Source organism: Nannospalax galili, unplaced genomic scaffold (genome assembly GCF_000622305.1).
Source record: "Nannospalax galili isolate Female #2095 unplaced genomic scaffold, S.galili_v1.0 scaffold9, whole genome shotgun sequence".
Taxonomy (NCBI): domain Eukaryota; kingdom Metazoa; phylum Chordata; class Mammalia; order Rodentia; family Spalacidae; genus Nannospalax; species Nannospalax galili.
In genome coordinates this window covers 1,267,395-1,281,539 of record NW_008360332.1, presented here as the reverse complement: position 1 = coordinate 1,281,539, position 14,145 = coordinate 1,267,395, and positions in this window count along the sequence as shown.

Sequence of the window (14,145 nt, the reverse complement as noted above, 5' to 3'; positions counted from 1 at the left end):
TTTGCTTTTTACAGTCTTGTTTGCTGATGGTTTTCACACATACAGTGACTAAAGCTTATCTTTAAAATTATAAAACTGATATTTTTTCAGGAATTTTCTACAGTGAGGGAATTACAACATTCTCAAATATTTTCTATAGAAAGAAGGAGCACAGGAATGTAACCTGCATAATGCTATTTTGTAGTTCACTCCCACATACCCCTTAAAATTTAAGCCAAGGAATTCACATCTTTTAACATCCCAACCTGGTTAAATTTTTGTTTACACAAAATCCCTCCTGGGCCTCCTGAACTTGATGTCCCAGAGTGGCCGTCCTCTTTCCCTCCCTTTTAAAAACTAGCCAAACACAAAAGACTGTGAGGTGGGACCCCAGCCAATGCGGAAGAGACACAATACTCCTGGGTTAGGATAAAAACCTATCGAATACTCAGCTTGGTGTGCTTGCTCTTTCAAATGAGCTAACTTACACTTTTATAAAAGTATTAGCTGAATTACTTTTGCTTTGTTTCTGTCGGTGGGGGGGCGAGGATTGGTGGGTCCTTGGACCTAAGATTTTATTTCTAACTACGGTAGTGATGCTAACTTTGTACTTGAGGATATTTTAGTTATTTAAAGTTATGGTAGAATGAGAGGACATCATTTAGCAAAGATTCAGTCACGTTCTTTTCCAGTTATTTACACCCAAACTTTATGAACTCTGTTAGCAGGAGTTTTAAGTGAAATATGAATAATTACTCATACACAACTGAGGGTGTATTCCTCTCTTTCTCTCAGAGAACTGAAGAGCTTGAGTTGAGAATGTTTCCAATTAGGTACTAATGGTACTATCATCAATAGCTGCTTCTACACTAGCTGTTAGAAAATTTGTTCATTGAACCATAAATTGAATTTCTGTCAAAAAAAAATCCTTATCAGTTTCTTGCAAGTAAAGAAGTAGGAGTCATCTGAGGAACCATACAGTAGGTGTTCTTTATAAAAATCACATTGGGTTTAAAACCAATTCATTTTTTTAAATTTTGATACATGGTGTTTATTAAAACCTTTAAATATTTTGAACTTTTTTAGTTTTTAATTATTGATTTAATGTGTGTGAGTCCTATGCCTACATGTAAATGCAAGCCTGTTGTGTAATGCACAAAAATGCCAGAAGAGGGCATTGGAGCCCCTGGAACAGGAGTTACAGAAGTTTGCTAGCTTCAGTGTGGATGCAGGGATTAAAACCTTGGTCTCCAGCAAGAGCACCAAGAGCTCCTAACTACTGTGTCATCTCTCCAGTATTAAATAATTTCTATTATAATCCTATAGACATTATCCTTAGTAGTCACAATAATATTTCATAGTTTTCTAATGCATAGTTTTTACTGAATTTCTGTATAAATCATATACATCATCATAAACATCTTTTTACTCCCTCCTCCATTATCACCCCCTCCCCACACTGGATTTCATGCATTCTGTCAGTCCCTTAGTTTGGAGGACACTATGCAAGCTGCTAACAGCAAAAAGCAATGATCCAAACCCAGCATTAAAGCCTATTAACCACAAGTAGCACAGGGAACTCTACTGGTACAATTGTGTTTTTTTTATATGGGTTGGGTGGGTAACCAGCAGGCACCAAATTAGACTTAGAGCCCACTCAATGGGAGAGAACTCCTGTGTGGGACTGTAAAAATGGCCAAATTCACATGGCATTAGAGGTCATAGAACTTAGACAAAACCCTAAATCTTTCGCAGTCCTAGACAAACATACTTTCTAATTATATGCTAAGTATGGATCCTTATAGTTACAGATAAGCATGATTATCACCACTCATCAAAGAAGCTTCACACTCCCCAGGCTCAGGAACCATTGTGGAAGAGGGGGCAGAAAGATTGTAAGAGCCAGAGGAGGAGGTGCAGGACCATAAGAAAACAAAGATTTACAGGCTCGTGGGAACTGGCTCAATTATTTCATTTTTGAGATTTTTCTAGAAACTTTTGAAATAAAGTTTTTGTCTCAGATGGTGCTTCGAAAAGTTTTCCAATTATAATTTTTCCAGTTTGTTTCTCCATTGCTATGACAAAAATATTCTAACCAGTACCAACTTGGGGTGGAAACAGTTTATTTTATCTTACATCTCCTGGGTCACAGTTCATCAGGGGGCCCAAGGTAGGAACTCAGGGCAGGAACCTGGAGGCAGGAGCTGGAACACAGCCCATAGAGACTGCTGCTTACTGGCTTGCTCCCCTGGCCCCTGCTCAGCCTGCTTTCTTATGCAGCACATGCCCACCTGCCCAGGGGTGGCACCACCCACAGTGGGCTGGGCCCTTCCACATTACTCAAAAATCAAAAGATGCCCCACAGACATGGCCACAGGACAGTCCTATGGAGGCAATTCCCCAATTGTTCCCTCAACCGAGATGTGTCAAGTTGACACTAAAGCTATCCAGCAAAATTGACCACTTGTCAACTTGAAACACAAACACATCACTATTAAACCATAACCTTTCCAATTCTTATCTCCAAGATATGATGTAAATATCAGAACATAAGACAGTATAACCTTAAAATCCCCACAGTCCTTAAAAAATCCAAACATTTAAAAGATCATAGTCTCTTTTAAAAATCTCTTAACTGGGGGATTCCATAAAATCCAAAACAAGTACTGTCTTATTTCAAAGGGAAGAACTGGGCACACCTAAGCAAAACAAAAGTCCAGTAAAGTAGCTCAAAGCTGGACATCTGGGAGTCACTCACCATCTTCTGGGCTCCAAAAGGTTCTGGCAGCTCCACTTCTCTAACTCTGCCGCCCACAGCACACACAACTTTTCTCGAAGACCCAGGCCAGCTCCATTCCACACCTGCTGCTGCCACCCTTGGTGGTCGTCCCATGGTCCTGGCATCTGCACAAAGCTTGGGTCTCCACTGAAACTGAGGCTACACCTTCACCAATGGCCTTTTCTTGCCTCTTGGGGTGCAAAGCCACAGATTCTCTCCATGACCCCTTCAATCCTGGGGTCTTCACTGCAACTGAAGCTGCACTTTCTCCTATGGCCTTTCCTGGCCTCTCAGAGTGCCAAGCCTCAGGTGCTTTCTGTGACCCCTTCACGCTTTCAACACCAGAACCATGCAAGAGACTCTTACACATTACCAAGTCCTGCTTCCAAACTGAGATGGAGGCTCAGGTCTTCTGTGTCCTGACCCTGAGGAAACACCTCCCAGAAGATTTCACCACAGTGATGCTGGTCTCTTGTTACTTACAACTGATTTTTCAGCCCCAGCTAACCAGCATCAATTGTCCCAGGAAAGCAGAGGTTTTACTTCAGGTTCTGGTCTCTTCTTAACCACAGCTGATTCTTCAGCCCCAGCTGACCAGAACCTACAGATTCTCCATTCAAAATATCACACAAACAGCCCTGATAGTCTCTGCTTCTCTTTGAAGCTTCAAAGCCAGGCCTCCATTGTTCACAACTCTTTCAGCATAGCTGTTCCAAGCTCCACAGCAACAAACTCTAAGACTCAATGGCTTTTCCAGCTAAAAATTCTGAACGCTTCCACAATCCTAAAAGCACCAAGGCCACGTCTGTCATAGCAATACCCCACTCTCTGGTACCAATTTCTATTCTAGTTTGTTTCTCCATTGCTGTGACAAAATACTCTGACCAGTACTGACTTGGGGAGGAAAGGGTTTATTTGTCTTACATCTCCCAGGTCACAGTTCATCAGGAAGCCTAAGGTAGGAACTCAGGGCAGGAACCTGGAGGCAGGAGCTGGAACACAGCCCATGGAAGAGTGCAGCTTATTGACTTGCTCCTCTGGCCCCTATTCAACCTGCTTTCTTACGCAACACAGGCCCATCTGCCCAAGGGTGGTATCACCCACAATGGACTGGGCCCTCCCATATCACTCAATAATCAAGAAAATACCCCACATACATGGCCACAGGCCAGTCCAATAGAAGCAATTCCTCAACTTAGGGTCCTTCAACCCAGTTGTGTCAAGTTGACACTAAAGCTCTCCAGCACAATAATAATCTCTATAAGAAGAGTTGATTGTCTAAACAATTGCCTAAATCAGTTTCAAAATCCTTTATATCCTTTGCAACTAACTGGCATTTAATTTTTTAAAATTATTTTTATTATATTTTTATGAGTGTTTTGCCTGCATGTATGCCCATAGATGCCAGAAGAGGGTGTTGGATCCCCTGGAACTGGAGTTACAGATGGTTATTAATTTCCATGTAGGTCCTGGGAACCAAACCTGGGTCTTCTGGAAGAGCAACCCTTGTTTCAGGGCAACTTTTGTGCCTATCAAGTGTTAGGGAACCTAGCTCCCTAAGACTCTGTCATTCTCAAAGACACCCTAATATTTTCACATCATAGCTATACTTTGGATCACCCAAAGTGCTTTGCTGTCTGTTGCAGAGTTGCATATTGGATACATTAGTTAAATAATTTTATTCAATGTTACCTACATTAAACTCAAGTTTGAATCATTTCTCCAGCCCCCTACTCTACATTTTTAGATTAAAAAAATATCATAGAAAAGTGCTTTAATATTTTATTATATTCCTATTAACTCATTCAAAATATAGGCATATTTAGTATTTTAGATTTTATGAATAGAAAAATAGTGCGTTAACTTTGAAAGCTTCATATTGTAAAGAGACGGAGTGGGGTAAGTGCTAGATCAAGTGCTGTTTTAATGTTTATTTTGGCAATGTTATTGATGAGAACAAGAGACAGAAACTGTTCATGTAGTGCAGGGACCACAAGTAACCGTTCTGAGCATGTCCTTGCTGGAGGCCAGAAGTATCTGAGAGTTCTGGTTCCTATTTCTGCTATCTCCTAAATGCTATCCTTTCACTAAGGGCTAGTTTACTGATACTGAGAAAGACAGGTGGACAATAGAGAGGGCCAACTGGACCTGGACCAAATAGTCCACCCTCTTCCCATGATGAGAACAAGAGACAGAAACTGTTCATGTAGTGCAGGGACCACAAGTAACAGTTCTGAGCATGTCCTTGCTGGAGGCCAGAAGTGTCAGAGAGTTCTGGTTCCTATTTCTGCTATCTCCTAAATGCTAACCTTTCACTAAGGTCTAGTTTACTGATACTGAGAAAGACAGGTGGACACTAGAGAGGGCCAACTGGACCTGGACCAAATAGTCCACCCTCTTCCCATCCTCACTGCAGTTTCTGTTATAAACCTCTTAAAAATCTCCACACTAGTAACTCAATGATACTTTATTTTCTGGAACTCTTACTGCTATATAGGATTCTCTCTCTCTCTCTCTCTCTCTCTCTCTCTCTCATTTCCACTCATGAACCTATAATAAACTTCTTTCAAACCAACCTTCTGTTTTTCATGAATTTCATTCTTTAAGTTAGCAGGGCAAGAATCTGAAAGCCACTGTCTCGAGGCAACTTTTATGCCTATCAAGTGTTGGGGACCCTAGCACTCTATGTTTCTGTCATTCTCAAAGACACCCTAATATTTCTATATCATAGTTATACCATGGATCACACAGCACTTTGCATTCTGAAATAGGGTTGCATATTGTGTATTGGATACCTTTTTATTTAAATAATTATTCATTTTAGCTACATTAAGCTTGATTTTTAAAGTCTTATGCAGTGATACTATACCACCACCTCTATATGTCATAATGTGATTTTTTTTCTCCAAAATGTATTCAGTTTCTTGAATTCAAATTATTCATAAAATTGGGTAGAGAAGTAACAAGAGATGATCAGGTACAAATTTGTTTAGTGGAATGGAAAAATAAAAATTGATAGATTCATATATTCAATTTTAAGGAAAATCAATTTAAATTTTACTCAAAATTACTTTATATTCATCAAAGAATAAAACATATTTCCACTATTCATAAAGGTGAAATAATATAGTTTAATTCCACTAATTTAGCCCTATAGATATTAGAGAATGAGTTTAAAATTTAGTATGTATTTATTCATTTAAAAATATCATTACATTCACTCAGTGCTGGCATTAGGGATTTTATTTCTTTAGAAATTACTCTTTAGGGACAAAATGTTATATACAGAATACAAGAGAACAATGATTGTTTTACTTAAAAGCGCAGGATATTGAACTTTCCAGGGGAACAACTGTATTTTTCTCGCATAAAAAGAACTCTAGCTGTGAGTGAATGTTTCTGTAGGTTTAGTGGCTCAATAATGTGATTCAGATGGAATATCTGATATTTTTCTGGTCTTTCCTTCATGGCAACACGAGTGTCGAAGCTCTGAACAACTCCTTCTCCAAGGAACAAAGAAGAAGAAATTCAGCAGGAAATCAAGGCTTCTCTCATTCCCGGAGAAATCAGCGGCACGTTTTACTCATGTGCCTCCCATTCTTCGGTGGAGAAGGCTGGGAAAGTGAGTATTTTGTTTCTCCAGTCTCTTAAATGATGGGAACAAGCGTCAATCAGATTGCAGTATATAAGAACGGCTTCCTCAGGAGTAATTTCTGAGGTGGTTCTGATAGAGAGAGGGAATCAGGTGGTTTGAACATGAGGCTGCAGATATCTATCAGCCAACAGAAGAGGTCTTAAGTGCTAAAATAAAGTCTTAAAACTCATTCAAAAATACCAAAGATCCTGTGAAAGATTTTAGTAAAACATGAAGCTTGATTAATTTGTTATGTAAGACAGTCATTCCGGAAATGACCTGGAGAATGCATTGTCTATTAAAAAGACAAATTAAGTGAAGAAATATACAACAGTAAGTAAACAACAGGAGAAAGGGAAAGAAGAATGGGGGATATTGGAAGTAGGAAAACATTTAGGAGACACAGGATAAATGAAAGACAAAGTGTGGTTTCCTGGTGGTTTCTTTGAAGTGGAAGGGCACGAATTTCCTGAATCGATGCTAGCATAGAACCAGAAATATAGAATGACTTCATTTAAAAAAATTATAATTTTACTTTTTATTGAAAATTTGCAATTTTTGTACAATATAGTTTGATTGTATTTAGATCCCCTCTTCCAAACACACCTTCCCCACAGTCACCACCCAATTTACTATACTCTCATACGTAAATATATACATATATATACACACACATATATACATATGGCCTACAGAGTCTAATTTGTTTCCCCAAATATCCTTCAGTGTAGGTCCATCAACTTGGGCCCCACCAAGAATCCCATTCATGTAAGACATTGACTCTCCCCTTCCAACAGCCATCAATAGCCAAAAGTTCCTGAAGTTGAGTTGGGATTTCTTTTTACAACAGATGGAGACTATTATAGATTTCCAGAACTAGTCAAACACAGAGAGTGAGATATTCAACCATGAGTGACACATCTTCGATACAACCTCTACACATAGGATAAATGCATCTCTCAACTGTCAGCAGAGAGCTGCCTTATTCAGCAGATGGTGATTAGCATAGAAACGCACAGTTGACCAATGTGTGAAGAGGTTGCAAAGTGTTCATTCCTGAATAGCACAGCTATCTCTCCTCCGCCTCTGAAGGCTCAGAATAAATTCTAAATCTAAGAAAGAACTAAGTTCTTAAAGTGGTTTAGCTGTGTTATGTGCTAATTTAATTAACTAATTATTTTCAAGGAAACTTCACTCTGGCATCCAAAGTGGCTGCCCCAGTGCACCTCTCTCTGAGAAATGTATAGGGATCTGTCCTTCCCTACCTCCTCTACGGGGTAGTTTAACATTGAAATTTCTTTATTCATTGTTAATTTTGAAGACCTCGTTAGTGTGAGAAGGTGAGTGGAGAGACATGTTACGGAGAGTGTGGAAAATAGCAACATAATTTAAAAAATAGAAAAGAAAACAAAAATGTCTTAAAGTTCCAATAATAAAGTTAAGAAGCATAAACTAGATAAGTGTAAAAAGGTGAATAGAAAATAAACAGGGAATTTGTGTCTGAAAACAACAGTAGCAATAAAAATATAAGTGTAGCCGGGAGGTAAAAAAGGCGGTCGTGGGGGTAAACAGAGAAAAGGAAAATGATAAATGGTTGACTAACAGGGAGGAAATGCCAAAACAAATGTAGAAGAATGTTTGAAAAATGAATAGAAATATGTTTTTGAAAGTACAATGAAGTAAAAAGAGTGATGGTGTGAAAGTTTAACTTAAACGAGGAAAACACAAGAGGAGGACAGCCAACCCGGGAAGGCAGCTGCCTCCCACTGCTCGGTTATCCCACAAGAGAAGGGCCTCACCGACCTCTCTGCCTTGGTTTTACTCAGAGGTCTGTGGCACATGACTAAACCACTGACTGGACCAGCGCTTAGACTGCCCTGCTAAGCCTCTTCACATCTCCAGATGGCGCACCCAGGAACGTTCTGCAGGTAATCTTCCACACCACAAGCAAGAATTGCCCTGGACATCTTGGCATGTTGACTGTGTCCAAACTACCTGGGAAACTCCCTGAATATAAGATATCATTTTTATTGTTTAAGGTTTGTACTGGTTTTGATTCTTGTATCTTTACATTTTGATTTTCATTTTGCACTCACGAATTTTTGTGGATTTTGTGTTATTTAGTAGGCAATGACTATTCTTAGGGTTTTTAATGAATATTTTATTATTTTTATGTGTATGCATGTATTGCCCGCATGTAGGTTAGTGCACCTGTATCATGCAATGTCTACGGAGGACAGTAGAGGCTGTCAGATCTGTCAGATCCCCTGAAACTGGAGTTACAGGCAGTTGTTAGCTGCCATGTGGGTTCTGGGATTCGAACCTGGGTCTTCTGCAAGAGCAGTGTTCTTAACCGCTGAGCCATCTCTCCAGCCCATATTCTTAGATTTGATTCCCAGTTGTTCTATCTGAAGTGGGGGAATCGTAGTAAACCCAATATTTTTTTTCGTAATTCCTTTATCTGAAAGGATTCCTAACTTTCTCATATAAAAAGATATGCTACACTTACCATGACCCAAACAGTAATTTTCATAGGATTTTCCATTTTCTTTAAACAGGTAGTAAATTAGCTAAGACATTCCATTAAACAATGATGCTCATTTCTTTAAAGAAATAAAACTTTCCAGTAATCTTACTAAATGGAAAGAATTATATCAAAGAAAAATCATAAATTAATGTTTTACATATTTTAAATTGAATTATAGCATTGTATTTTGCATTGTAGCATTGTTTACATATCTTTTTATCTATTTTTCTTTAAAAATTGCTTGGAATTTATGCTTTTACATAACTAGTTAGTTTACATAGGATGGATTTCAATAGTAACCATGCAATATATTATACTCCATAATTTTTAAAAATATTATCTGTGATATTATTACTGATTTTTTTGATATAACCACTCATTTATTTCATTTGTTCAAACTCATAAGATTAAAGACCTTAACACATATGAGTACTTAAGTGTTAAAATATTCTGGTAAAGTATTTGTAGAAAAGTCTTTTTATTACTATTTTCTCTCTTTTTTAATTAGGTCATTGATTATACTTATGAGTGTGTGTTACCCAACAAAGCAGTGTGTGCATTATATTTGACCTTACGTTAAAGTTAATGTGTGGTCCAAGTTGTTTGGAGTTTTTGCCCTCTTGCATTTGCATGTATCCTGAGTTCGTTTTTTTTTTTCGTTTGTTTGTTTGTTTGTTTTTTTGTTTTGTTTTGTTTTGTTTTGGGGGTTTTTTTGGTGAAAAAAAGGATTTAAAGCTTTATTTTCTCAAAATTTGTATGTTGAAATCCATGGTATCAGGTGGACATTATAAAACCTTCAGGCTAGAACACGAATCCTGGGCTTCCCAGCTTCCTAAACTATGAGAAAGTATTTTTTTCAGATATATGTTTTTTTTTATTTTTTAGAAGAAGCATTCATTACAGCTTTAACATACTCAATAACAGCTTCCAGAGCAAAGATACATCATCTCTTTCAAAAGTGGCTATGAAATTTTTAGGTTCACTGTTGAAGTAGTTTTAAGATCTCCATTTCATTTTAAAAAATACTGTTTCTTACAGAAAAACTCATTGTTTTGAGTTCTTTGTTTTAAGGTCCCTCATGTAGATGCATTTAAATCAGTCAATCCCGACTGATGGATGTAGGTTTTGTTTCCCCTGTTTTCTAATCTTAAAAAACGCAGTAATCAGTAAGATTATATATATATATATGATTATATATATGTATAATTTCATTTTTCTGTGGCCATATATTTATATATTCCAGTTTGGCTCCTCATATTGAGATTGCTTTGCTGAATACATGCATGTTCATAATACTGATGGATAGTCAAATATTTTTCCAAACAGTTTCACAGAAATATTTTTCCCCTCGAACAACCACAATGCACAGAATTGTTTTGTGACTTTGCCAGTGAATATCTTGAATTCGAGCCAAATATTTATGTCAACACTATTCTTTCAGTTCACTTTTAATTTGTAATTCTTTTACATGAGGGATGTTAAACATCTATCTTTCCAAGCACTGAAAGACCCTTTATAAATCTTTTCTGGTAACTGTGCAGGGTGAGGATTTTCTTTTTCTTTTTTGCTGCAGTTTTTAAGTTTTTAGAAAAAAAGCTTTTACCTAATCCCTAAGTTACCTCTCCCAGGGGGGGGAATGTTAGAGTAGCAAAAAACCTTTTTTTTAAGAAAGAAAGAAAGAAAGAAAGAAAGAAAGAAAGAAAGAAAGAAAGAAAGAAAGAAAAATTAAGACAGAAAAAAGCGTTGGGGAGATATGGGAGGTGTTGTAGGGGAGGGAGCAGGCTTGGATTTGATCACAAAACCATATGTACATGTATGAAACTCTCAATAAAGTGTTTTTCTTTAAAAAAGATTTAAATGTATTTATTTATGTGTACCTGTGTGAACCTGTTTGAGATACATGCACCACATGCATGCAGGAGCCTGCAGTCCCAAGGAGGGCAATGGATCCCCTTTAACTGGAGATACAGGTGGCTGTGTGCCAGCATTGTGTGCTGAGAACCAACCCTGATTCCCTGTAAAGTAAGCAAGGAGTCTTAACTCCTGAGCTATCTGTCCAACCCTATGATACACTTCGAAATTGTGTCTTATATAGCCTATCAGGCTAGCCTCAGTCTAAATAGCCCAGATGGGGCTTGAATCCCTGATCTTTCTGCCTCTGCTTCCCAAGATTACAGGTATGTCAAGCTTCTTTGGGTTTTTTTGTGTGTTTTCAATCAATTAGCAGGAGAATCTCTCTTTATCAAGGATATATTGATTTTTGTCATATAAGTAGCAAGTAGCCTTCCACAGTTGGTTATTTTAACTTTAATTTGCTATATTTGGTTTGGTGTTAGGGATTAAATTATGGCTTTACATGTGTCCAGTTTATATTCTATCCAATCTCCCATTTTATTCTCTTTATAGTATTGATTGGTTGGTCATGCAGTTGTTTAAATTATCTCATAAACTCAAAGTAGACAGACTTTGTCTTCTAATACCAAGATGCCAGAGGGAAAAATCCACTGCCATACATACACACGTATGCTGTAGAGAAAGCATCAAAATTAGAAACTGTAGAATGGACTGTGGTGGTCTTTGACTCTCCTGTGGTACTGTACCTCTTGCTAGATGTGCCTGTATGTTATGACTCCTACTCATCCCTCCCTTCACAATGGCAGTGCCTGCAGAGTACGTTGCTCTTGACACAAAATTTCACTCAAGCACTGCTCCAAATGATAGCCAACTATGATCTTAAGTTTTTCATTTCTTATTTATTTTGCTAAGTATTATTTGCATTTTAATGTGATTATTACAAAATATTTAATGGGACTTATTTACATTGTAGCTTATGTTCACTGCAATTTAGAAATAAAGCATAATTTGTTTTGAACGACACAGAACATCATTGCATAGTAAACATACCGACTAATGAGTTCATTAAGTGTTAAATTATTAGATAATTGATATTTTTAATGGTTTATGCTATGTGAAAGTCCTTAGAGGGTTGTTTTATTGCTTTTTTGGAGTGCTTATTGACATTTGAGGAAATTAGCTGGAGGTTTTAGATGGGTCGATTTTATTATTATTTTTAGATTTAATGGAATGGAATGTAGGCTCCCTCTGTCTGAAATTTCCCCATGCCGCATGTCTGCAAGCATATATTAGATCAGATAACAAGCTTGCTTGAACTTGAAGGATTTCATTTATTTTCCTTTGTTATTTATGTTTATATCTTTGATATACTAGAGTTTTATTCTGGTATTTGGTAGAAGCTCCAGCTTTAAATTGTTCTTTTTTCCACATTTAGCTGACACGACTCCATTTGTTAAGGGAGTGTCTTTGCCCAAGTTACTTGAGACAGCTTCCCATCAACTCTACTCAACTATGCACTTGTCCTTCCACTAAGCATCACCGTCCTTCATGGCCCTTCGTCTTCACTTAGGCAACCTTTATCACCCATGAAACTCTCACATATAAACCTCCAGAGTAGTTTTCTCCCTTAATTGTATCTAACTGCTTACATGATTATTTGAATGTGTTCCTGACATAAAGGAATATCAGCCTCAGACAGTCCATCACTTAGCCTAATTTGGTGCCCACGTGTGTTTAAGACCCAGTGTCCTCTATGTTAGTTACTGATGGAACTTTGCTTGTCCTTGCTTATATATTTCCTTTCTTTTCACAATAACATTCAGTTATTAATTATATTCTATCTTTGTAAAAATATTTTATTTATTATTTCTATTTTATATGTATGCATGTATTGCCTGCATATATGTGAGCGCACCCGTGTTGTGCAGTGCCACGGAGGTCAGAAGAAGGTTTTGGATTCCCCTGGAACTGGCGTTAAAGACAATTCGTAGCCTCCATGTGGGTGCTGGGAATTAATATAGTCTATCTTTTACTTCTGAAATAACTGGAAATTTAGTTCTCTCCACTCTCATTTCTTCTATGATTAGCCTCCAAAAACATGACTTGGAATTATTCTTTCTTTCTTTTGTTATTCACTGGCAAGGTGATTTCACTGGCCAAAAGACTGAGGCTGTTTAGCTGTGCCTCTAAGTTCCCAAATACCCACATATGATTTATGAAATTCAGTCTTTTACCCCAGTTTTCTAAATCATCTAATAAGCAAATGGCTAATGAATGACACAGCACATATTCTCCTGCTCTACCTCTGAAACATTTGGGGGGATATTTACCACTAAAGCCATTAAACTCCCCGAAAGTGTCAGCTCTCTAACAGTACTGCTGGATCCCCAGGGACTTTGAAGATCCTATCCATGTGCCAACCACTATGATGGGACTCTGGGAAAGCAAACTTAAGGATCCATGACTGGACCATGCTAAGAGCCAATAACCCAAGCACTCCCTTTGTTCCTTATCCATCCAGGAGCTACCCAAGGACCAAGTAGGAAAGACAGCATATTATGAGATAGGTGCCTCTCTCTACATAAGACTGCATCAGCCAACCAGTTAATAGTACTTTGTGGTGACCCACTATGAAACAATCAGAAGGAAAGGAAGACTCAGTAGTAGAAGAGGTACTAAGCATTGCTGAGGAGATGTCCTAGTTACTTTCTATTGCTGTGATGAAAACTATGACCAAAACTTACTTGGGGAGAAAGTGGTTTATTTTATCTTATATCTGACAAATCAAGTTCATCACTAAGGGAAGTCAGGGCAGAAATTAAGGGCAAGAACTTATGGCAGAAACTGACATAGGAACCATGAAGGAAGGCCACTTAACGGGCTTGCTGCTCTGACTTGTCTTATCCTACTTTCTTGTACAATGGAGGCCCACCTTCCCCAGGTGGCACCACTCACAGTGGACTGGGCCCCTCCCACATCACTCAACAATCAGGAAAATGCACCACTAACATGGAGAAATTAAGGGCAAGAACTTATGGCAGAAACTGACATAGGAACCATGAAGGAAGGCCACTTAACGGGCTTGCTGCTCTGACTTGTCTTATCCTACTTTCTTGTACAATGGAGGCCCACCTTCCCCAGGTGGCACCACTCACAGTGGACTGGGCCCCTCCCACATCACTCAACAATCAGGAAAATGCACCACTAACATGGCTATAGTCCAACTGAATACAGGAAATTCCTCAACTGAGTTCCCTCTACCAAGGTGTGTCAATTGACAAGTAGACATCTGGCACAGATTTTTTATTTGGTGTCAGGAAAAGAGAAGGAACATACAAGTATAGGATGCGGCATTTGACATAAGTGTGAATA